The sequence below is a fragment of the Rattus norvegicus genome, chromosome Y, assembly GCF_021556685.1.
Source record: "Rattus norvegicus strain SHRSP/BbbUtx chromosome Y, alternate assembly SHRSP_T2T, whole genome shotgun sequence".
NCBI classification, from domain to species: domain Eukaryota; kingdom Metazoa; phylum Chordata; class Mammalia; order Rodentia; family Muridae; genus Rattus; species Rattus norvegicus.
In genome coordinates, this window is record NC_141555.1 from 52506354 (window position 1) to 52533642 (window position 27289).

A 27289-nucleotide genomic window follows, 5' to 3' on the forward strand; every position below is an offset into this window, starting at 1 on the left:
CAAAAGTTAATGTAAATGTTTTAAACACTTTCCAAAGCATACAAAGTGATTTGTTTTTCAGCCAACCTGTCACTATGAGAGTGAATCTTCTTCAGAGTTGCAATAATGCAGTAGGAGAGTCTTTAAATGATTTCAGTGACATCAATCCATTGAGGTTCAGTGGGAGTTTCACAAGATGGAAGTTACAAGTTTTGATGGGAAGATATACATTTTTGATACTTCTTCAAGATCAAATTAAAAGTTGTATGGGATAAAATAATGGAATAGGTTTGTTCCTTTGAAATTTTATCAAGTAGCCCAAATAATACTAAAATACCATTAATAAATCAGAATATATTGTATCCTAAGCCCATATCAACATGATAAGTAAGAAAGAGAAGTAAATGTGTATTAGTCGATAACAGCTATTTCTGGAGAGGCACTATAATATTTCTGGGAAAATATCACTTCGTAGGTAGTGGGTTAAACCAAAGTTTGTTTAATGAAGGCCTTGCTGTAAAAGACTATTCTCTCACTAAGGGACTCTCAAAATCTCTTATATAGGGCTCGAGCATTTCAATCTATCATCTGAAGCAACTTTGGCAATGTCTTTATAACACTATAATGACTGCACAGAAACTAGTGTTCATCAATATCTCTGCTTCAAGCACAATACTTTTCATTTCATTCTTTGGTGTAACAAAATTCCAAATTCAATTTCATGTAAATTAAATGATGTTGGTGATGATGGTGTTGGTGTTGGTGTTGGTGGTGGTGGTGGTGGTGGTGGTGGTGGTGGTGGTGGTGATTATGAAGATGATGATGAAGAAGTCAAAAAAGGACTTTTTGGACAGAAAACAAAGTCCATACTATTTTCAGTGTTTTCCCTATCTTTAGTGTGTATAGGATCGACAGTGAAAAATAATCTATTATCAGTGCTATGTTGGGAAGGAAGAGGTTTAAGCTCATCAATAGCCCACAAACCACCAGGAGAGAAAGCAAATTTTGTCATGGGAAATTTATATATATTCTCACATGAAATCCTTATCATCACCATAGCAATGATTCAATTTAATTGTGTGACTAGAAAATTGCCTTTCAAAGTTTAACTAATTAATATAAAGTGATCATGTACAGAGTGCAATCCTTGGCTGTCAGGACCAAAGCCCATGGATATTAGATCTTGTTGTCCTAGGATTTTAAAAATGATGGTCATAATTCATGGCAATGTGCAACCCTGAAAATCTTTCCATATAAGTGACAAAGACAACATATTATATGCTGTGTATCAGGTTAGACCTTTTTTATTCATATGTATTCAGAGTTTCAAAGAGTAAAATGGTTGAGGTTAAGAACAGGGAATTTTTCGGTTTGCATTTAAATCTCTAATGTGCAGTTTGGTTTTGGTGGATAATTACACAATGTTTCATTTTATCTAATTTAAAAAGGTGATATAAGTTAACTCTACAGATTAATGAGCCTCAGTTTGATATTTCCATAATGCAGACAGCATGAACTGAATTAATCTAACTACTTTTTTTTCACTGACTTTCCTGCATCTTACCAAAAGTTAGGATACTCTATTCTACTCTTAGGGGAAAAATTGACTTCCATAGGATATAAAAATCCTTAATAGATTTTCTGAATTTTTTTCTTATTTTAGAAATATTATTTATTCTTCATACATGTGTGTACAATGTACCATGATCACACCTATCGTTAATATGGTTCTACTACCTCCAGAAACATTTCCTTTCCAGTTTCATCTTCTTTGTATTTTCCTTTTTTATTTTCCTTGAAATCCATTTGTTCACTGAGTACTGCCTACTGGGATGTTCCCTAATCTTGTCTTAATCAAGTGCAGGACTTGTGCATAAGAATGTAGATGCAATGAGTCCATAGGTCCAATAAGTGAGTCATGTCCAAAAATCACATTCTGCCTTCTCCTTTTCTGCAATGTTTCCACAGCCTTATTCTCAGCATTCTTCTTCTCACGGTCTTAGCATTAAACCAGTTACACTCATCTGCACTAATTTCTGAACAGTACACCTATACATTTCTCTGACCACACCTCATGAAAGCTGTAATCTATGGACAAAAACAATAAGAATTGGAAGACAGTTTGACAACATGTTCATTTAGCAAAACAGGAGTAGTAGGATACTCTCTAGAGCCATCTGAGACATGGGAAAACTGTGACCGTTTTTATAACATGACATCTGACTTTCCTTCTATAGAAGAGGCATCAAAGTCCAACAAACAATAGTTGTCTACTTTCATAAGATTATGGAATTTTTCCTCACAGTTCTGTTTTTTTTCAATTGCGACAATGATATCTAGCTTCATCAATATCCGTGCCAATGATGTAATTTTGCTGTGTTTATGGTTACATTAAGCTCTAGTGTCTATATATGTTATTTATCAAATTTTGTAATGTGGATATTGTGAACAGTGAGAAGATAAACTCATTTAATGAAGGTATCACAGGAATGTACATGTAATACCTTCAGGTACATATTCCTTCAGTGGTACTATTGAATAACAAGTGATTTCAGTTTTTAGTTTCTACATCGATTTCTATGGTAGCTATATTAAAATTTAGTCCAAGCAACTGTATACCAGGGTACATTTTTCAAGCAACACAGTATAATCATTGTCATTTGGATTTATACTTAACCAATGATTTGTGGGTTTCGTATTTTTCATGTACATTTTGATAATTATTGTGCAATTATTTTAAGCATTTGTTCTAGTATGTAATATATTTCTGAAGAATAAGGTATATTGGGTCTTATTCTATGGATATGATAACTATGTCAGATAAAGTTGGAAAACACCTTCTTTTATGATAAGGTAAATTGCATCATCATTGCACTGATTCTTCTGCTGAGTTTCAAGTGCTGTTCATGCATATATATATATATATATATATATATATATATATATATATATAAACTAGAAATATCTATGGGAAGGTGAAGGAGAGGAAAATGTAAGACCAAAAATATGTTATATGTTATATATATGGAATCCTCTGTTCCTGTATTTGTTCATGATAAAAAGCATGTTATTAAACAGAAAATGACTTTATGTTCACTACTCTAGCTCAATCCTCAATACTCAGTTATATTTCATTTGCCCACTGTCCTCGTTTATGGTATATCTATGCCTAACTTCTGAAGAAAATTGCATTCCCAGACCCTATTTATGACCTCTGGTGGTAAGGAAAGGGAAGCTAACCAGTTATCCAAGTAGAAGATCACAAAAAGAGATTGGATTTAGAGCACAGTATTTATCTACACTGAGACTATAATCTAGGAGATTACTGGTAAAGTTATAGCAAATTGTGTAATTATTTTTTTTTAATTTCCATACCAAACGCTGTCCCTCCCTTGTCACTTCCTCACAGAGTCTCTGTCTCAATCCTCTTCTCTCCTAAGATGATGACAAGCCTAGTTATGGCCCCATCTCTGTAACATCGAATCTCTTCAGAATTAGGCAAATTCTCTCCAACTGCAGCCAAACAACAGAACCCTGTCTGGGAACAGATTCCTCACTCAGGCTACAACTTTCAGGACATCCCCCACTCTAGTTTTTGTGGAAGCCACATGAAGATTGATCTACATGTCTGCCACAAATATACTGGGGGCTTAGATTTACCCTGTGCATGATCTTCGGTTGAGGGGTCAGGCTCTAAGTGTTCCCTGGGTTCTAGGTTAGTTGACAGTGTTGGTCTTCCTGTGCAGTTCCTATTGCCTTTTGTGCCACCAAACTGTCCTCAAGCTCCATCCACTGTTTGGCTGTAGGTGTCTGTATCTGCCTAAGACAGCTGCTGGGTGGAGTCTCTCAGTATAACATGCTCCTATCTTTGAGTGTAACAGAGCAACATTAATAATGCCATGAATTGGTGCTTGACTATGGGATGGATCTCAATTTGCACTGGCAATTCATTCAGTCCCTGATTTTCTTTTAGAATGACAAATTTTGTGTAGAATGCTTTGTGGGTGTAATTGTGTCTTTAACCCTCCACTGGTGGTTCTTCCTGACTACAAGAGTTGACCGCTTCATGTTCCATATCATCAATTTGAGTCACAACTTAGGAACGCGCATTGATTCGTGGGTACCTCCCTTATCCCAGGTCTCTTTCTCATCCTGGAGATTTCCCCTACCTCCTCATCTCCATAAGTTCAAGATTTCCTTTCCTTCTTATGACTATATGGCCATATCTCCTGTCCCTTCCCACACATAATCCATTCTCTTCTCCCTTCCTTCTCCCATCCATTTCCTTCCCTCAATCTCCCTCTAAGACTATTTTATTCCCCAGTCTAAATGAGAGTCAAACATCTGCACTTGAGCCTTTCTTCTTGTTTAACTTCTTTGGATCTATGAGCTTTATGGAGGTATCCTGTAGTTTATGGATATTATGAACTTATAATTGAGCAATTTCAACAACCCTGAAGAATCATATTTTTATAGTAGTATATCAACATTCAAAATTATAGTTCAGTATGTGGGAATGTCAGGATGGGCAAAAGATAAGCAAAAAGCAACTTAAAACATAGATCAAAACACAGATTTTACCAGTTGATATTCTTATAATAATAATAATACTCTACTACCATAAGTAATTATTGCCTCACAGGCGATTTTTTAAATGATATCAAATTTGGCAGTTAAGTGATGTTTTTAACAAATAATTATGGATAGTATGACTAAGATCAAATAAGATAAAAGTATTGTTTTGATATCACTTGCTGGCATTTGTCCTCAAACATGATATATATTGCCTTAAACAATAAGGTATTATCCCAGCTCCGAAAAAAAAGAAAAGGAAAAAAAATAAGGTATCAGTTTTAAATTTTAATATTTATTTTAACCTAGCCTATAAAGTAACAGGTTGCCTTATGTAATGTTTGTAGCCATTCAACTTCAACCTTCTTCCCTCAGTTCTTTTTCCCCACCGCCTCTATGTCCCTAACACTCCCACTATTCTGTCTGAGTTATTCTTACTTCTACTTTCATATCACACATGTTCAATATAGTCCAACCCATACTGTTTAAAACCCTACTTTCTAATTTTATGAGGCCCATTCTAGTTTATTGAACTCAAACCACTAACAGCTTCACATAAATGCAAGTATATGAAAATGAGATTCTATTATCTACATGAGAAAGAACACATGGTATTTGCCTTTCTGAGTCTTTGTTTCCTTACTCGGTATAATTTCTAGTTACATCTATTTTCCTGAAACCATCATAGTTTAGTTTTCCTAGGGGTGAATGAAATACCATTGTGTATATTGTGTTAATCTTGGCTATCTACCTATCAATGAACATTCCTTACTATTCTCAATAAAAAATCAATAGATTTCTTTATGAATAACGATGAGAAAACTCAAATACAGAAGACAAGATTTATTACTAAGAAAAAATTTGAAAGAATAATAACATATTTGTGTTTATATTAACTAGAGATGTGTATGTTGATAAAGGTTATTGTATTCATAATATTTTATACTAATTAAAAATGGAGAATATTCAATAATTTAGAGAATATTTGTAAAATTGTCCATCACTAAGTGATATTTCCACTAAAAATTTAATCTTTTTATAAAATATTTTGATATATATATATATGTATATATATGTTTATATATATGTTTATATATATATTTAATTTACCTTCAAAATAAAGCACATTAAGAAGTTACTGAAATAAAATTCAATAAGAAAACCATAGACCTGTTTTATGAAAAAACAGCAGACTAGGAGTTACTGAAAAATTCTCCAGGTAAATCAAGATATTTAGAAAGGAGTTAGCATTTTAATAGAAATGCACATGTCAAACAAGATACAATAAAATCCTGAAACTCTAGCAAGATGGTTACTATGCATTCCTATCTGCTAAGGTTTCTTCACACACATGGTACATGAAGAGAATATATATATATATATATATATATATATATATATATATGAAATATATATTCATATTTAACATTGTAACTTTCTTCATAAACCCAAGCAGACATGTACCTATTTTGTTGCTTAAAAAATATGTACAAATACGGCTTTTGATAATAACACTAATATTTCAAAATTATCATGTAAACATGCTAAGACCTTAATACAAAAGACAGAGGTTTCAGAGCATCCATAAAATCTTAAGATGAAAAAAAAATTTTCTACGTACATAGATATGCATAATGAAGTCCCCAGCTAAACAAAACCAGTGAGAACACATTTATTGTCCTATATATTCCATAGAATACTCTCTCCCAGTTCGTTGTCTCTTAGCAGGTTTTCTTCCTTATCTTTCCTGTTTCTTATATTCTCAGAGCAGGTTGTATTTCTCAGAAAATTTGTTCAAATCATCAGCTCTACAGTTCACCAAAAAGAAGCTGTATACTTTAGAGGAAAACCAATTAAAGGTTCTCATTCTTTATTGTACAATATTTTAGATTAGATTTTGTATGCTTAATATACATCACACCTTAGTAATGACCTTTCAAGATTGGCCTGAAATCCACCATTCTTAATTAACAATGTAAAAGACCTTTAGTTTGTCACAGAAAATAATTCAAAGTATATTTACATAGGTATATTTAATAAAAATTCAGCTTGTAGTTTAAGGAGAATAGTGATGGAAAACATCTGTTCATACGTTTTCTGTGCCTTCACATTATTTTATAGCTAAAATATTGCATTAGACTCAAGATAAAATTATTAACATCTTGCTAAAATAAAATGTGATTTTTTTCTTTGTATACTACAGGACTTATAATTGAACTTTTTCGAGACAGTGTTTCTTTTATATCCATGGCAGTACCAGAACCCTCTCTCTCGCTTTCTCTGTACTCCAAGCTGGCCTTGAACTTAGAGTTCTTCTAGCTGCTTCTGCCTCCCCAGTGCTAAGAGAAAAGTCCTGTGCCACCACACCCAGTGCTTTCTACATCTTTAACAAGGTCTTATTTGATTATATTCCAAATCTTATGAAGTCACTTCCCTAGAAGTACCTAGAAGAAATCCAATACCAACATCATATTTTGCACACCTAAATCCCTCATCCAGAGTTCCTGATTGATCTAGTAACCTAGCAAGCTCTCTGAGGGAACTGAAACCAACAAATATTTGCTTTCTTTACAGGAATAAAGAAAAGGCCTTCTCACTGCACAATCTCATGATATCATGGAAGAATTCTTCCAACATTACAAAGTGAAATCTCATAAAGAGCCCTGTACCTGAAGCCACAGTTCCTTACCTTGTTTTTGGTTTTGCACACTGTGACCACCATTTCATGATAAACAGGTTGAATCCAAAGATATTCTCTGCCCCATGGATCCATTTCTATTATTTTGTCATATTCAGCCATGTTCAGTGAAATTTAACCACCGACCACACCAAAGTTAGGATTTATAAAATACCCAACAGAAACCTGGGAAGAAATGCTACAAAAATAAATTCATGCCTAACAAATAAACAAAATGTCTTTTATTTGTTGTAACACAGCATGTATCCATTTTCATAATATTAATTGGTTCTTGGTATATTCACATGCGAAGAAAATTGTATTTAAGCCAGGAAAGAACTTGTGATATTTAGTTCTCACTGTCTATTATATAGACTATGAATACTAAACTTATATATCAATGCTTAATAGAAAGCAATTTTACATGTTGTGTCATTTCACTGTTTCTCAGATTTTTTGTATAATTGAAAAAGCATAGCTAAATCCCTTTATTTAATATTTTTCAGACTCCTTTTCAATTTCTACTCTAATTCTGAATGATAAGTCCAACTGGGATATGATTACTTATATTGGCCCCATATTTATTTTTCTTAAAATCATGAGGAAAAACTTTATATGCTAGAAAGTATACTTTAGGGAGGACATTTTACTGGAAATTTAGTTCATCCCTTTTCATTAGTTTTGTCTGAATGACTATTATTTACTAATTTGTTTTAAATTTTTAGAAGTATTGTGTGGTTGTTTGTGTGTGTGAGTGTGCCTGTGTGTGTATACATACATACATATGTATATTTGATAATTCGAATCTAATATGACAAGAGAGTTGCTTGAGTGTTATTGATAATTTATGGACACAGTGAATTTTTGTATATGCTGTATATATAACCTTGAAAATATGTTCTGTATATTTTTTCAAAAGAATCTTTAAATATGTATAATACATCAAGCATACTAATTGCAGTTTTAGCTTTTTCCACACTAATTTTATCTCTTTAGATGTCTAGAAAGAAATACACGAAAGCATGAATCATCTCTTAACTCCAAATGTACATAGACTCAATGATATATCTTGCCTTTGTACATGATTTTTCACCTTTAGTTCATAAAATATATATTTAATTTGCTCTATTTATGTTAGAAAGGTGTTTTTTGTTTGCTTTTGTACATTGCTTTATTTGCATTACATTGCTTTTGTAATGTGTGGCACATTGTATATATGTATTCATTGATAACTTCCTTCTATCAACAAACATTAAGAATAAATGATTTATAAATATTATTTCAAAATCTGAGATCCTTCAGTTTCTTCCATACTCAAATACCAAAATGCATAAATATCAGAAGCATTTCCTGATTTTGACTATAAACAGAAGTATTTAATGTACCATTCCTATAAACATATTTTGATATTACCATTAAAATTTCTTCAAGGAGTAGTTTAAATATTAATGAAGGTAAGTATAGTCAAATTGTTAGTATATTTGAATCACAAATGATGTCAGCATTTTACAAAGCCAAATATGAATAAACATGTAATTTTACACCTGGATTCCATAAACGTGCATTTTTATATGTCCACTCAAAATCAGCTGGGCCCAACTTACATGCAATCTCACAATTACATTCTTAAACACACACAGACACATGCATACATTCTCATAATTACATACTTACACAGACATCCATACTTAATTATGCATATGGAGCAAAAGACCAAGCACCACTGCATTAAGATGAGCTCCAATCTTTTTTACAGAGAGAAAGAAATCACTTCTTACTTTTTAATACTAAGTGAATTAAACACAAGTTTGTAAAAGAAAAGGCTTGTTCCTTTTAATAAGACTAAGCCTGCGTTGCTAATAAGAAATGATATTTTCTGTGCCATGGTTAGGAGAAACCTGCCAGCACCTTCTGTTCTTTCCAGCTTCTTCTCTTTTCCTCTTCCACTCTGCATTCTGCAGATTGCTCTCTTATGTTACTTATAGTCTCTAAGTTATTCCTGTCTACATTTCTTCTCAGCCCAGATATTTTTGGCTCAGTTCTACTTAGCTCAGTTCTCCTTAGCTCAAAGCTGACTTTTTAGCTCACCCCCTCTCCAGCCCAGTCCATCTGTCTCTGTCCTTCAAGTTCAGACCTTCTCTCTCAGTCCTTTTGTGTGTCTTCTCTTTGTCCTCAGCACCTAAACATCTTTCAGAATACATGATCATGTTTTACAAAGTTCATCACTAGTTCATATGAAAGATCAAAGCATAAATTGAAATACAAGTTTACAACCGAGAATGTTCACATGAATATACATCAGGAGCAATTATCTGACTAAACATTCATCACAAATGTCAGCTCTACAGGCTCACTGAAGATCCAAAACCATAGTTGTTAGTGAAGTTATATATAGATAAACCCTATCAATATCTTATCCTCTGTTATTGCACCTGTAACAAATCGTTTGTTCTCTTTTCATGAATCTTGATAACTGATTTACAACTTATTGGATTGTATTCTGAGTAGGAGACAGTCTGTTTACTATCTCAGAACAGTTAACTGGTGACACCTGGGAGACTGGCAGAGTTGTCACTGGATTTTGACTATTAGAAAGAGACTTATAGGAGTCCCACTATAAAAGAGCTTAATAACCATTGATATAATTTTAGAAATTATTGTATGATCATTATTAGGAATAAAGAATTCATCTATTTGTCTGTATAGCATCACTACAAGACAGTACAACTTCATAGGCCTGCAGAGATCTGCTCCAAAGGGGTGTGCTATTACTCAATGATTGTTATATATGTCTAATAATAACAACAGGAGTAACATTTTAATAGCAGGAAATTTTCCCAAAATGAATCCCTTATAGCCTTGCTTAATAAGGGCAAACCAGTTGTGGATTATAAAATATTCCGAGGCTGTTCATCTGAGGATAATCACCTGCTAGTTATTAGCTTGTCCCGTTATGGCTCCTGACACTTTCTTCTCAGTTCCACATGGTACCTTCTCCAAAACTGACAATATGATCCATCACAAAATAGTCCTCAGCAGATGCAAGAAGATTGAGTTAATCCCATGCATCCTATGTGATCACTACAGACTAAGAATGGTCTTTAATAACAACAAGAATAACCAAAGTCTCACATATACATGGTAGCTGAAAAATGATTTACTCGATGAGAACTTATTCAAGGAAGAAATAAAGAAAAAAATTAAAGATATTTTTGAATTTAATGAAAATGAAGGCATAAATAGGGAATACAAAAAATCAATGCTAAAAGGAAAACTCATAGTTCTGAGAGCCTCCACAAAGAAACAGGAGCTATGATACACTAGATGTTTGACCAAACACTTGAAATCTCTGAACCAATAAAAATCCAAATACACCAAGAAGACTAGACAGCAGGAAATAATCAAACTCTGGAATGAAAGAAACCAAGAAGAAACAAAAGGAATTATATAAAGAATCAACAAAACCAGGGGCTGGTTCTTTGAAAAATCCAGAAGATATGTAAAACCTTAGTATTCAAATTAAAAATAACAAAATCAGAAGTGAAATAGAGATATAACCATAGAAAATGAGGAAACTCAAAAATTATCAGAACCTACTATAAAAGCCTATACTTAGCAAAACTGGAAAGTAAGGATTAAATGGATAATTTTCTAGACAGATACAAGGTACCAAAGTTGAATCACGATCAGATAAACCATCTAAATACTCCCATAACTTGTAAAGTAGTAGAAGCAGTCATTAAATGTCTCCCAAACAAAAATACCAGGACCAGAAAGGTTTAGTACAGAATTCTCTCAGACTTTCTTAGAATACCTAACACCAATATTCTCCATACTATTCCACAAACTAGAAATAGAAGGTACACTACACAATTCCTTCTCTGATGCCACAGTTATGCTTATAACTAAAGCAAACAAAGACCCAAGAAATAAAGAGAATTTCAAACGAATTTCTTCATGAATATCCCTGCAAAAATTCTCAGTTTGAATTAAATTTCTTGCAAGCCAAATCCAAGAACACATAAAAACAATCATCCATCATGATCAAGTAGGCTTCATCCTAGAGATACACACCTGGTTCAATATAAAGAACCTGATCACTAATCAAACTAATCTCACTATAAAAACAAATTCAAAGAAAACAAAACAAGCAATCATCTCATTAGATGCTGAGAAATCATTTTACAGAACCTACTCTTTATGTTAAAAGTCTTGGAAATATCAGAAATTCAAGGACCATACAGAACTCAAAAAAAGCAATATACAGCAAACCAGTAGCTAACATCAAACTAAATGGAGAGAAACTTAATGCAATTCCACTAAAATCAGGCACTAGAGAAGGACACCCACTCTCTCCTACCTTTTCAATATAGTATTTGAAGTCCTAGCCAGAGTAATTAGACAACAAATTGATATAAAGAGACACATATTACAAATGAAGTATTCAAAATGTCACTATATGCAGATGATATGGTAGTATATTTAAGTGACCCCAGAAATGTCACAAGTAAAATTCTAAGCATAATAAAAAACTTTAGCAAAGTGGCAGAGTATAAAATTGATCCACACAAATAAGTAACCTTCCTTTACTCAAAAGAGAAAGAGGATGAGAAAGAAATTATGGAAATGACACCCTTGACAATACTCAAAAAGCATATAAAATACCTCAGTTTGACTCTAACCAAGCAAGGGAAAGATGTATATGACAAGAACAAAGGTCTCGGAAGAAAGAAATTGAAGATCTCAGAAATTAGAAAGGACTCCCATGTTCGTGTTTTGGCAGGATTAATATTGTAAAAATGGCCATTTTGCCAAAAGCAACCTACAGATTCAATGCAATACCCATCAATATTCCAAATCAATTCTTCACAGAAATAGACATGACAGTTTTCAAATTTATTTGGAATAAAATAAATCCCAGGATAGAGAAAACTCTTCTGAAAAATAAAAAGCATTTTTGCGGAAATCACCATCCCTGAGCTAAAGTTGTATTACAGAGCAATGGTAATGAAAAACTGTATTTTATTGGTATTGAGACAGGCAGGTAGATCAATGGAATAGAACTGAAGACGTAGAAATGAACCCACACAGCTATGGCCAATTGAAAATTGACAAAAGATCACCACATAAAACTGGATACATTGAAATTAAGTGATGAAAAAGGAGGGAAAACCTGGCCCACAGCAGCTCTCTGCTCCCAAACCCCATGGGAGAGAGACCTTACCGCCTGATCAGGTGGGCACTCCTGAGGCTGCAGAGCGGAGGAGACCACCAACACTGCCCACCCCTGCCCACATCCCTGGCCCAAGAGGCAACTGTATAAGGCCTCTGGGTTCCCGTAGGGGAGGGCCCAGTAGTGGCAGGACTCCTGCGCCTGAGTCACCGCCGGAACCTGAAGGAAACAGACCGGATAAACAGTTCTCTGCACCCAAATCCCGTGGGAGGGAGAGCTAAACATTCGGAGAGGCAGACACGCCTGGGAAACCAGAAGAGACTGCACTCTGCGCACATCCAGATGCCAGAGGGAAACACCAAACGTCATCTGTAACGCTGGTGCAAGGAGGTTCCCGGAAAGAGCGGCGCAGATCTTACCAGTTGCTGCCGCCGTGGAGAGAACTTAGGCAGTAACCCAAGAGCAAACGTTAGCCTTGGAACCACAGGGAGGACCAACTTTTCCCCTGCAAGAAACCTGCCTGGTGAACTCAAGACACAGGCCCACAGGAACAGCTGAAGACCTGTAGAGAGGAAAAAACTACACGCCCGAAAGCAGAACACTCTGTTCCCATAACTGGCTGAAAGAAAACAGGAAAACAGGTCTACAGCACTCCTGACACACAGGCTTATAGGACAATCTAGCCACTGTCAGAAATAGCAGAACAAAGTAACACTAGAGATAATGTGATGGCGAGAGGCAAGCGCAGGAACCCAAGCAACAGAAACCAAGATTACATGGCATTATTGGAGCCCAATTCTCCCACCAAAATAAACATGGAATATCCAAACACACCAGAAAAGCAAGATCTAGTTTCAAAATCATATTTGATCATGATGCTAGAGGACTTCAAGAAAGACGTGGAGAACTCCCTTAGAGAACAAGTAGAAGCCTACAGAGAGGAATCGCAAAAATGCCTGAAAGAATTCCAGAAAAACATAAATAAACAAGTAGAAATCCATAGAGAGGAGGCACAAAAATCCCTGAAAGAATTCGAGGAAAACACAATTAAACAGTTGAAGGAAAAAATGGAAATAGAAGCAATCAAGAAAGAACACATGGAAACAACCCTGGACATAGAAAATCAAAAGAAAAGACAAGGAGCTGTAGATACAAGCTTCACCAACAGAATACAAGAGATGGAAGAGAGAATCTCAGGAGCAGAAGATTCCCTAGAAATCATTGACTCAACTGTCAAAGATAATGTAAAGCAGAAAAAGCTACTGGTCCAAAACATACAGGAAATACAGGACTCAATGAGAAGATCAAACCTAAGGATAATAGGTATAGAAGAGAGTGAAGACTCCCAGCTCAAAGGACCAGTAAATATCTTCAACAAAATCATAGAAGAAAACTTCCCTAACCTAAAAAAAGAGATACCCATAGGCATACAAGAAGCCTACAGAACTCCAAATAGATTGGACCAGAAAAGAAACACCTCCCGTCACATAATAGTCAAAACACCAAACGCTCAAAATAAAGAAAGAATATTAAAAGCAGTAAGGGAAAAAAGTCAAGTAACATATAAAGGCAGACCTATCAGAATCACAAGAGACTTTTCACCAGAAACTATGAAGCCCGGAAAATCCTGGACAGATGTCATAGAGATCCTAAGAGAACACAAATGCCAGCCCAGGTTACTGTATCCTGCAAAACTCTCAATTAACATAGATGGAGAAACCAAGATATTCCATGACAAAACCAAAATTTACACAATATCTTTCTACAAATCCAGCACTACAAAGGATAATAAAGGGTAAAGCCCAACATAAGGAGGCAAGCTATACCCTAGAAGAAGCAAGAAACTAATCATCTTGGCAACAAAACGAAGAGAAGAAAAGCACACAAACATAACCTCACATCCAAATATGAATATAACAGGAAGCAATAATCACTATTCCTTAATATCTCTCAACATCAATGGCCTCAACTCCCCAATAAAAAGACATAGATTAACAAACTGGATACGCAATGAGGACCCTGCATTCTGCTGCCTACAGGAAACACACCTCAGAGACAAAGACAGACACTACCTGAGAGTGAAAGGCTGGAAAACAACTTTCCAAGCAAATGGTCAGAAGAAGCAAACTGGAGTAGCCATTCTAATATCAAATAAAATCAATTTTCAATTAAAAGTCATCAAAAAAGATAAGGAAGGACACTTCATATTCATCAAAGGAAAAATCCACCAAGATGAACTCTCAATCGTCATCTTCGATTTGTTTATATTCAAGTGTGCAATTTTTAGGCTTGAAAGTAAAATGATGCTATCTGGTGCTGGATAGAGGAGCCTTATTTTTTATTATGGCAGCTTGCTATTTTTGTAACATGGTGATTTGGTTGAACACAATAATGTATAGTAGTAACTGATCTCCCCTTCTTCCGGGATGAGTGAGGAGATGATTAAATGTTGATGTCAGCATCCTTGAGCATATTCAGATGAGCTTCTGCTTCTGTTGAAAAGGATGCTGTGTTTGATTGTGGTCCGAAGCTTTGAAGCACTACTTGGCATCTCCTTCCTTGGAGGTCTTACTGTTTAAACATAACAGATTTGATAGCTTGTTGGAAAAGTGAGGTCCAGCTTGTCTCCACTAGGTCACCTTCATGTGAATCCTGTGGTTATACGGTTTTGTTTTAGGGATATTTCATTTTTTTTAATAACGGTTTTAGCTGACATTCATGGAGAGAATGAATCCTTAGAACTGTGCCACTAGTGAAATGAAATCCTGTCTAGAGTATGTTTCTTTACAAAGCTCTGTCACACCATCCTTTGGGCCCTCTGCTGGAAAAGTAGAATCAAGTCTCAAATAATGCCTTTTAAATTGTATCCTCTAGTATTATAGATGTAGGACAGTACTGTATCATACCTCTGTGGATGTAAAATAGCTTGTACCTGCTCTATGATACGTAGTAGTGACCGTGCTTTATCAGAGCTGTTTTTAATGATGTTGCTCAGAATGTTTTCTTTCCAGATGATGATTGAGAAGCTAATTTAAAAAAAATGGTGCCAGGTACAACAAGAGTAACAGAACTGTGCTGTTTTCTCGGGTTTTGTTTTTTTACTTTTTTTTTTTTTTAATGGAGTGTGCTGGATGTCTCTACAGTTTTGTTCAGATGACTGCAGAACCTGGAAAAGCTGTTGCTGCTGTTGATGCATAACACACTGCTATTATTGGTCTTTTTATATAAATATAAATATATATATACAGATATATAAATTGAATTTTTTGAAACTTTAGCTGTGCTGTCAACTTTGGAAAAAAGTATCCCCGTTTACTGTGTTGAGTTGGCACTGTACAGAAATTAACAGCCATATTGGTCTAGAAATGTTGAACTTAAGTTTTTTCCATATGTACAGGGGTAACACACTATATTAAATATGTAAGGTCTTATCTACGTGGGTTTGATTACAAAAACTAATAAAGTATTCTCTAAATTAAAAAAAAAAAGAAGGAATGGCCTTGTTGGAGGCAGTGTGTCACTGAGGGTGGGTTAAGAAGTTCCAAAAAAAAAACAACATTCCAAACTCAGAGTCACTTTCTTACTGCTGCCTGCTGATACAGATGTAGAACTCTTAGCTCCTTCTCCAGAACCATGTCTGCCTGGGTGCCACCATGCCCCTTGCCATGATGATAATGGACTAAACCTCTGAAACTGTAAGCCAACCCCGACTTAAATGCTTTCTTTTAAAGAGTTGGCATGGGCCCAGATGGGTTTGTTTGTTTGTTTTTTTGTTATATTATTATTTGTTTTCTTTTGAGGGGGAGGTTGTAAGGACAGAAAGCAGATAGGGAAGGACAGGGAAATGATTGGACTATCTCCCGAAATGCAGTCTTTACAAACCAAAAAGGAAATAAGAAAAAAAAGAGTCGTCATGGTCATGATGCCTTTTCACAGAAAGAAAGCACTGACCACTGACACATGATTTCCTCCTGTCAGTAGTTCATGAAATTTCATTCCTACTAAAATAACTATGATTTAAAAAAAAAGAAAAAAAAGAAAAAGAAGGGAAAAGCCATGAACTCTTGGTACTGGTGAAAATTTCCTGAATAGAACACCAAAGGCTTTTGTTCTAAGATCAATAATTGAAAAATGGAAGTACTTAAAATTTCAAAGTTTCTGTAAGGCAAAAGACACTGTCATTAGTTTAATACAGCAACTTACAAATTGAAAAAAGATTTTTACCAATCCTACATCCAATAGAGAGCTAATATCCAATATTTACAAAAAAACTCAATAAGCTATCCTCCAGAGAATCAAATAACACTATTTAATAGTGGGCTACAGTTCTAAACAAAAATTCTCAACTGATGAATATTGAACAGCTGAGAAGCACCTAAAGTAATATTCAAAATCCTTACCCATTGGAAAATGCAAATGAAAACAATCCCGAGAGTCTAAGTCATACCAGTCAGAATGGCTGAGATAAAAAGTCAGGTGACAACAGACTCTGGCAAGGATGTGGAAAGGAACACTCTGTCACTGTTGAAATAGCAAGCTCTTAAAACCTCTCTGGAAACCAGGCTGGAGCTTCTGAAGAGAATTGAACATAGTATTTAGTACCTGAGGACCCAGCTGTACCATTCGATGGCACATACCGAAAACTTGCTCCAACCTACAACAAGGACACATGCTCCACTCTGTTCATAGCAGCCTTATTTGTGAAAGACTGAAGCTGGAAATAACCCAGATTTCCCTCAAAAGAGGAACAAATTCATAAACAGTGGTCCAGTTACACAATGGTGTGGTACTCAGCTATTAAAAATAATGACTTCATGAAATTCATAGGCAAATGAATGAAACTAGAAAATATCATCCTTAGTGAAGTAACCCAAACACAAATAAAGCCACATAGCATGCACTTTCTGGTAAGGAGGTAATCTCTAGAATGTCACAGATACTAGGGATGTGACAGGTTCTCTGTACCCAACAATTATGACATTAGCCAACATACACAACAACAGTGAAATTGACTTGAAGACACCAGCTGCAGTATATAGACATGGCCCCCAGTGTAAGGATGGGACCATTCACCCATCTCTTATTAATTCAGAGTTATCCCTGTCTAATGGAAATGCAGGGGCAAAAATGGAGCAGAGGCTGAAAGAAAGGCCGTCCAGAGATCTGCAGACACCCAACCGAACACTGTTGCTGATCCTGAGATGTGCTTGCAAACAGGAGTCTGATATGGCTGTCTTCTGAGAGGCTTTGCCAGCACAGCCAACTATTGAACTGAGCCTAGAGATCCCAATGAAAGATGTAGGGGAAGGGCTGAAAGAGCTGAATTGGATTACAATTAGAGGTAGAACAATGATATCAATTAACCAGACCCCTTAGAACTCCAATGGCCCTAACCAACAACCATAGAATAAACATGGTCTGGTACCCTACATATGTAGCAGAGAACTGCCTCATCTCACATCAGTGGAAGGGAAGAACTTGGTCCTTTAGATTCTTGATGTCCCAGAGAAAAGCAATTCAAAGAAGAGTGACTCTAAGGGGTGAGGCAAGAATGAGTGGGAGAGTTGGGATGGCACCCTCTTAGAGACAAAGAGGAGGAGTACTTGGTGGTGGTATATATTAACAGGGACTGGAAAGGGTAAAAATTTGAAATGAAAACAAATACAATGATTAATCATACTGCTAATAAAGGAGTGCTATTTTCCAAACATTATTTTACTTCACAGGTTAGCTTGGAACATTTATTGTTGCCTAGATTCATATTTCTTTCTACAGTACCTGATATCTTGTTTCTCTGAGGAGTGTAGCCTTAGATCTTCCTCTTCATTCAAAAAGGCATAACACTTAACTCCTTTCTCCAAGCAAGTGTGATTGTAGATATGTCTGTAAAAGGCAGGAGGCATTTGTACAATCTAATTGGGGGTCACCAAAAGAATTATTTATATGAAAAACTTGTAATGCAAACAGTTGTGTTCAATCAACTTACCAGTATTGAAAGCATCCCAGGATTTCTAGCCAGGCAACAGAATAAGGTATGAAGAGACATTTAGAATTTCAATATATGTTACTAGAGAAAATACATTCCATTGTGAAGCATACTCAATATTTCAAAACTAACATCTTGGAAAGAATATTAAGACAAGAAAAAGTAGTGAGTGAGACATCAAGGCAGAAGCATCACAGTAACACCTGGAAGTCAAATGGAATTCTAATATCAATCCCATGCATTCTATGCTCTATTCACATCCTATCACATGTTTATTCCCTAACACAGTTCTCCAGTGATTTTCTAGACCCTGCAGTCTATGAGGAGCAAGGGTTGGATCAGTCTTTCCCATTCGATTATGAGGCTCCAAGTCACATCAGTGCACCACTGATGGCCTCTGGTTAGAGGGATCTACCCTGTTGTAAGAATTGCTTGACCGCACAGACTCTTAAGCACCCCTTGCCCTTTCCATTCATGTTGCTACTTCCAGAATCCCTTGTCATGGCCCCTGACAGTGGGCACAAGAGCAGATAGTACTCTGGACTCAAAGGAAGAGAGTCAATAGGGTTCCTCCTCATTCAGAAAGCTTGGAGGATCGCCCGCTACTAAAAGCAGGACTGACAAGTGGGGCAGCCCCTGATGGGCCAGTGCAGTCTCAAGGAAAGCCCCTCTCCAGCTTTGCTTGTTTCTTGAGATCAATGGTCACTCGAGTTCGGCCTACTTCCCGTTCAGGACGGGTCCATGGTGCTCGGGAGAGAGAGCCATACAAGATACAGCTTAACTGATGTTGGCCTTGACTCATCACTGGCAAGTACGTTCACTGCCCCTTCACGTGGTAGTCGCCCATTTGCCATTTCTTTTTCAATTTCCTTAACGACTAAATGGCCAAACGTGTGGAGAGAGAAAAGCAAATCTCATCCCGTACTTTGTGCTCCCTAAATTCTTCAAGGTGTACATGGGTGTTGAGATATCCTTAAGCGTAGGCGTAGGGAGAATGAAACAAATGCGATAGCCGATATGTCCTGACTGGACCCAATTGAAAGGCACTGAGACCAGGATTCCAAGTAGGTACACTCTGCAACATACAACTCTCAAGACAAAGGTTTAGAATCAAGATATCTTTTTGTTTGATTCTCCTGAATATATTTTTTTCAGGCGGTCTACCACTATCAAATCTGATCAGTATCACTCTGTGAGGTTTCCAGAGCCTAATCACAATTTTAAAAGGACAAAGTATTTCTCCCAAAATACTCTGTTCCCTAGACTGAAACCAGAAAAGCTTGTATCTTGCATTATCTCCCAGAATAATAATAAAAGCATAAAAGTCACAGTCACACCCATCATGAATATTAAACAATTTTTAAAAAAGGAATTTATGTAAACAATGAGCCTGATATCACTCTGTTCTCAGTGATATCAGGAAATTAACCCAAATTTCCCGTGGCGCTCACGTTAAGAGAATTTGAGCATTCTATTGTGGTAAATATCAAAAGTAACCACAAACCATCGCTAGCCATCATCAGCAAGCCATATATTGGGGTAATTCATAAAACTAACCAAATACATTTTATCAATTCTATTATCAATAAGCAACACATCAAAACAGGATTTCTTCCAAAAATATCTCAATTTGTTAACCTCTCTACCCGAAGCCACAGATTTTTCTTATAACTTCTACAATATATGTCTGAATTCACTCTCCCTGGTGTTACAGACATTTCATCACAACTCTCTACTTGCTAGTAACTAATTTTTTTCTAAGTTCTGAAAAGTAGATGAAAATTCCCAACTGATTCAGGTAATCTCTCTACTCTCTTCTTTTTCAAAACACACTAATCACTTGTTAATAATACCCTGAAAAATAAAAAGGCATATTTTGTTTAATTAGGATTTCCCCCCAAAATTCCCATGAAGCCCATGTTAAAAAGAGTATGAGTATCCTGAAAGACTTTCTAAACAACTTTCTTTAAAAAGCAGCTTTAATTTCTTAACTCTCTTAGCTGCCATTTCTTATCACAGAGCAGGGGACCAACAGCCTGTCAGCTCAGGCTGCATTCTTTGTTTGATTTCCAGCCTTTAAGTTATCCCATGACTTAATATGGCACTGGTGTCCTTAGAAAATAAAAAGGTTCTCTCATCTTTTATGATTACTAGTGGGTTCTTGTTGATCACCGTGGTTTGCCATCTGTTATTGTAAAAAGAAAAAAGAAAACTTGTCTTTTACCCTGCTATCCCTAGCACCATAGTGTCCCAATATATCTGGTAGATATCTTGGTGAAAACACATCCCTACTCCATTTTGGCCCAGTGTCCCTTGCCGCCACACACTTTCCTAAAATCATACCCTCATGTAGAAGAACACAAAAGGCAAAAAAAAATTGACCCAATTGATAAGATATAATTGCCCACTTAAATATACAATGTGGTTTACCATCCATTCTTTTGGAACATTAATAACTACCTGTAAATACACAGAGCAAAATCTTAACCATGGTTTCTCACCCTCTCCTCTTCCTATTTCTCCTTCTTCCTCTAGTCTCCTCCTCTTCCTTCAAATATCTCTCTCACCCATCCTTTCTTCTCCTCCAATGAAAGGCCTCCTCTTATCCTGTACCTGCCCCTCACCTGTGCTTTACAAATTCAATGGGGAGGTGCTTCTGGTGAAGTCACCTGAGTTCTGAGTACATGACTAGGCAGCTGTCCTTGGGGTAGTGGAATTAGAATCAAAATACAGATAACTTCAGGACAAACCACAACAAGTAGCTTTGATATCATAATGGAATCTTTCAAGCCATGTAAAATTGCAAATGTGATAATGTTCTAGTTTCTTCTCGTGCTTGTTGCTGGAAAAAGTGATAACCAATACTGTATGAGAACAAATATTACATAGTACATATAAAGAAAACAAATTACTCCCAAGGCCAACATAATTTCATAAGTAAGCAATTTGTTATAGAGAAACAAAGAGTAAACAAAGTAGTTTTCTCAGTCAGTTTCCCTTCACTGTAGGCAGCAATTTGAATATAGAGAGAAATGGTTTAATATCGTATGATGTATCTTTAAATGTACTCTATTAAGAATCTTATAAAAAGCACAAATCTAAACATTTGTATAAAAAAGTTGTATCTACTTTAAATGATCAGAATGTACACCTGTGATTGTCAATCCTTATTAAATCCTATAAGGAAGCTCAGGTTACAATTGGGACAGAAATCATTCCCGACTGTCCAGCCTCTGTGACAGTCACACCATTAGCCAGTCCCACCATTGTTCTTGATGCCGGACCTTAAACATTCCCAGGCTTTCAGAACTTCAAATTGTTCCCTAATTTGTTTTTGTTTTTTGTTTTTTTAATATCTGATCCAGTAGTTAAATCATGTTAGCCAGCTTAACAAACAATTTTATATTTCCTAATGCTTTATACGGGTGGCGGCCATTGCTCATTATTCTACATTTCCTTGGGCGATGGTGGAAGCATTGGTCTGCCACAGAGGAAACTCCTAAAAGACCTCGACTACTATCACTGCAAATGCCAATGATGTTGCTCCCTGAGTGGTGTGAAGCTCCATGAGGATTTTTATGTACTTCTTAGAATTAGGGAGATATGAGGGGGAAAACCGAGCGAAACGCTGCATGAAATTCTCAGTATACTTGGTCCTTGGGGATATGACTCACCGAGGTTCAATGATGCTGTGCTAAAGAGTGGGCCATACCCCAGGGTTTTTAAAATGCTGTGCCATTCCTCCTTCACAGCACTTGGCAATACTCCATGTCAGAACCAATTTTAAACTATGCTTTTACCCTGGATAGAATTTCAAATACTATACTGAATAGGGGGAGTGGGCAGCCTTACCTTGTCCTTCACTTTAATGGAATTGCTTTAAGTTTCTTTATATTTAGCTTGATGTTCATTACAGGTTTGCTGTCCATTGCTTTTACTATGTTTCTCCATAGGACTGGTCTCCCTTATCACTCTCACTCTTTTAGCATGAAGCAGGGCTGGAATTGCTTTTTCAGCATCTAATGAGATTATCATGTGATTTTTTTCTTTCAGTTAAATTTATAGTGGATTATACTGATGGATTTTCAGAAATTGAACCATCCCAACCTCCGACTAGAAATTAAGAATTACACAGCATAACCTACGTAAGGGATCACATACTCGCCTGCATACTCTAACAACTCCCCCGACAAAAACAAAAACAACATGCAAACAAAAATAAAACCATTCCCCCTACAGAACATATTTTATACTAACATAATCATTCAAACATTCCACCCAAAAAAACAAAAACCACAATACATACAAGCAAGAAAACGCTTCCCCTCAACATCAAAATAGCATGAAGTAAATATCACTGGTAATTAATACCATTAAGCCTTAATGGTCTCTATTGAACAATAAAAGGACAGAGGTTAATACAATGGATGTAAAAACAGGATCCTTCATTCTGTTGTATTCAAGAAATACACTCCAGCAATTGAGATAGACACAACCTTAGACTAAAGTGTTGGAAAATATTTTCCCAGAAATTGAAACAAGAAACAAGATTGTGTAGCCGTAGTAACATCCAGCAAATCAGACTCTCAACCAAAAGTAATCAAAAGAGAAAGGGAAGGACACTTCATATTTATTAGAGGAAAAACCCACCAAAATGGGATCTCAATTCTGGATGTCTATATCCCAAAGACAATAGTACCAACATTGATGAGAGAAATATTGCTGAAGCTTAAATATCACATTGAACATCACATATTAATAGTGGGGGGCATCAATGTCCCATGTCACCAAGGTCAGGTCATTGAGACAGAAACTAAAAAAGAAAACAATAAAAATAGAAGATGTAACTTACAAGGGTTTCAATTAATCTGACCTCACTGATATCTACAGATTATTTCACATGAACACAAAAGTACACACTTTCTTTTCAGTACCTCATGGAACCTTATCCTAAACTGATCATGTTCTCCCTCTCAAAAAAGGCCATAGCAGATACAGAAAGATTGTGCTAACCATTGGATCTTCTCAGAATGCCATGGATTTAAACTGGACTTCAACAATAACAAATAATCTGTAAACTCATGGATATTCAATAGCTTGCAAATGAAGAACCACCAGTTCAGAGAAGACTTGAAAAAAAAAAAAAGAAAGTTTTCCTAGAATTTAATGAAAGTGAAGACACGACTTCTCCAAACTTAAGGGACATTAGGAAAGCAGTGCTACGAGGAAAATGCACATGTAGCACAGAGCGCTTTCATAAAGAAACCGGAGAGACCCCACACTGCAACTTCCCAGCACACCTGAAAGCTCTAGAATAAAAAGAAGCAAATACATATTAAAGGAGGGAGAAAAAGAAATGATCAGACTGGGGATGAGAGTGATCCATCAGAAACAAAGAGAATACAAATATTAACAAAAACAAGAGCTGGTTCCTTGGGAAAATCAACCAGACAAACTCTTAAAGAGATAATGTAATAGGAGGTAAGACAGCATCCAAATAACAAAATCAGAAATCAACAGGGAGTCGCATCAATGGACACTGATGAAAGTCACAGAATCATTAGGTCTCAAAGACCTGCTGTCTACAAAATTAGAATCTCTGAATTAATTGGATGATTGTGTAGATGGACAACACTGACCACAGGTATTCTGAGGTAAGATAAACTATGTTAATAGCTCTACAACCCCTAAAGAGACACAAACAGTAATTAAAAGTTTCCTCACTGCAAAATACCCAGGGCCAGATTGATTGAGTGCAGGCTTCTACCAGATTTTCAAAGAATTCTCAACCTACTCCAAAACACAGAAACAGAAGGAAAATCGGCAAACTGATTCTATAACACCACTGTCGCCCTGACACCGAAATCGCAAAATGATTCAACAAACAAAGAATTTCAGACGAATTCCCTTTATGAACATTGGTGGAAAAAATACTAGGTAAAATGCTCGAAAACAAAATCCAATGACATATCAATCCGCTATCCAGTGCCATGTACTAGGCTTTTTCCTGATGATGCAGGAGTGGACCAATCTATGAAAACACATCAAAGTGATCCAACATATTAAAAAACCGAACTGAAAAAAAAATTCAGCCCTCATCATTTCACACTAATGTGGCAGCTCCACTTGGATTTAAATTTGGGGTAGTTGCATATAATATATATTAACATATTAAAATTTTATATCCTAATGTTATAATATGTAACCAATATTAATATATGATATTAATATTAACATATTAATATGGTAATTATAATTAATAACATTAAATTATATTAATAATGTAAATATAATTAATATTAATATATGTTTTATATTAAATTAATATATAGTGATATAATAATGTAACTGATATATTATATTAATATATCAAAATTAATATATTAATTATAAATATATTTAATATGAATTATTAAAATCCACTATTACACAATGATGTGAAGGTGTAGAATAGAGGAAACAAGGAAAAAATGCAAGACTATCTCATTAGATGCTGAAAAAGCGTTTGACAGAATCCATCGTCCTTCCATATATATGGTCTCAGGAAGACCAGGGATGTTACGCACAAACCTAATGCAATAAAATACTAAAATAAATACAAAAAAATTACATAAAATGCAATATAGCATGCCAACAGTTAATATCAAAATAAGGGGAGGGGGGAAGGCAAAGGCACTTTGACTAAATTGGAGAAGAAGAACAGACTGTTCATCTCGCAGCATCCTTTCAGTAAAGTCGTTAAATTTCCAGCTAGAGCAGTAAGACAACCAAAGAAGGTCGAGGGGATGATATCAGAAAAGGAGAACTTAGTGTATTGCCATTCACACATTATATAATAGTGAACATATGTGATCCCAAAGTTTTACCAGAAATGACCAACATATGAAAAACACCTTCAGCCAAGTGGACGGATAAAAATTAAATGAAGAGGATTTATGGAAGCAACGCCAATCACAATCGGGATATATATATATCCTAGCATGTAAGAAACATGTCTGGTGTGAACTCCAAGTCTCTGAAGAGAGAAACAGAGGAAGGTAGCAGAAGACAGAAAGACCTCCTATGCTCACGGATGGGTAGGATTAAGAGAGTCAAAGAGGCCATCTTACTTTTGGGTGAAGATACAAAGTTGCTATCTCGCAGTCAGTTGTGACATAGTTGCCAACGTGCATGCACAAAAAAAGGCATTCTTGCAGTCACCTGTGGAGTCAAAGACGACATCTTGCTGTTTGGATGTGACATGGTTGCACAATGGGCACATGTGACATCATTGGCTGTGGAAGCAGGGTCAACCTGAAACATCTCTGGCCTTCTAGCATGCAGATGTTTTCACAATTTCTAAATCACATCAGTCAACGAAAATAACCAGGGTAAAAATCTCTGACAGAGGGAAGGCAACCATTACTGGAAAAGGAAATTGCTTTGATGTCCATTAGAACAATCTGCTCATGCCACAGTCATTCAGTCAACCCAAGCATCCTGGGATGAGGAGATCAAATTTAGAGACTGAATGTTTAATGTTTCCTGGGGAATTTTTAGCCTGCTCGCGATGGTTTACTATTATCAGGAAATATTTGAAGTGGAATACTATGCAGCTATGAAAAATAAGGACATTGTGAAGCTGCAGTCAACTAGATGGAACGAGTTGAGAAACCTGAAACTCCTCTGGGTGAGATAATTGAAGACCTCGAGAAAAAGGAACACTGGGTCTGGGTCACTGAAGACACAGATGTCCATAGAAAATACAAGAGACATGACTGAGGAAGAAACAGCTGTGTCTACTGGACTATGGAATATTGGTTAGAGCCCCTACAAGAGGAGATCTCTATTAACACAAAATTTGATCCAGAAATACTGTTGAGGAAAGCTTGTTGTAATTTCCAAACCCAATGAGCCAATAAAGAAAACACACAATCTGGTTATTATAATTATAATCTATAAGTGTGTATTGGGTAAATCTAATGTTATCATAACTTATTCCCCAACCATAAAACCCCTTGCTACATGTGCATTCTCCAGGCCATATGGATTGTTTCCATCATTACTTCCTCCTCTTTTTCTTCAGCCCTCTCCCTTCCCCTCTTACCCTCTTCTGCCTCTCTACCTAACCCCACCTTCAAACTTCCAGTACCAACTTTCCCCTCTGGCTCCCTGACAAAGGGTCTAGCATTTACTGACCAGTTAAAATGTGAAGAAGGTTCATATGTGATCACCTGAGTCCATGATAGAGGGCAAGTCGGGGGGAACCTACTTTGAGGAAGCAGATAAGTATCAGGATAAAAATTGCATTTGCTGGGGGAAGAGCAAATCCATATAATTCTTTGTATATCTATCCAGTGGATTCTGAGAAAATGGGAAATATTCTTCCTAAAGTCCCAGTTATACTACACCTGGTCTTATATCTGAAAATACCTCTGCCATACCGCAAGGACATGTATTCCATTATGTTCCTAGTGGATTTCTTCATAATGAACAGAAAATAGAAATAAGCCAGATGACCCTCTACCAAATAATGGCTAGAGATAATGTGGTTCATTTACACAATGGGATACTACACACATATGAAAAATAAGGACATTGAGAAGCTGTGGTCAAGTAGATGGAATGAGAAAGTATTATCCTGAATGAGGTAACTGAGACCCAAAATAACATGTACATATTCACTTAAAAAAGGGTATTAGCCATAAAGTACAGAATTCACACACTAAGTTCTATGGAACCAAAGAGGATAAACAAGAAGAAAGGGCCAAGAAAAATGCTTGAATTTCACTCAGGAGGAGGAATAAACTAATGAGAAGAGGCAGATGGAAGAAAAGGATTGGATGCCTAAAGGGATGGGAAGGAAAATGGGGTTTGAGAATCATTTCTTGGGAGAGACGAGCAAGAGGGACAGAGGGCCAAA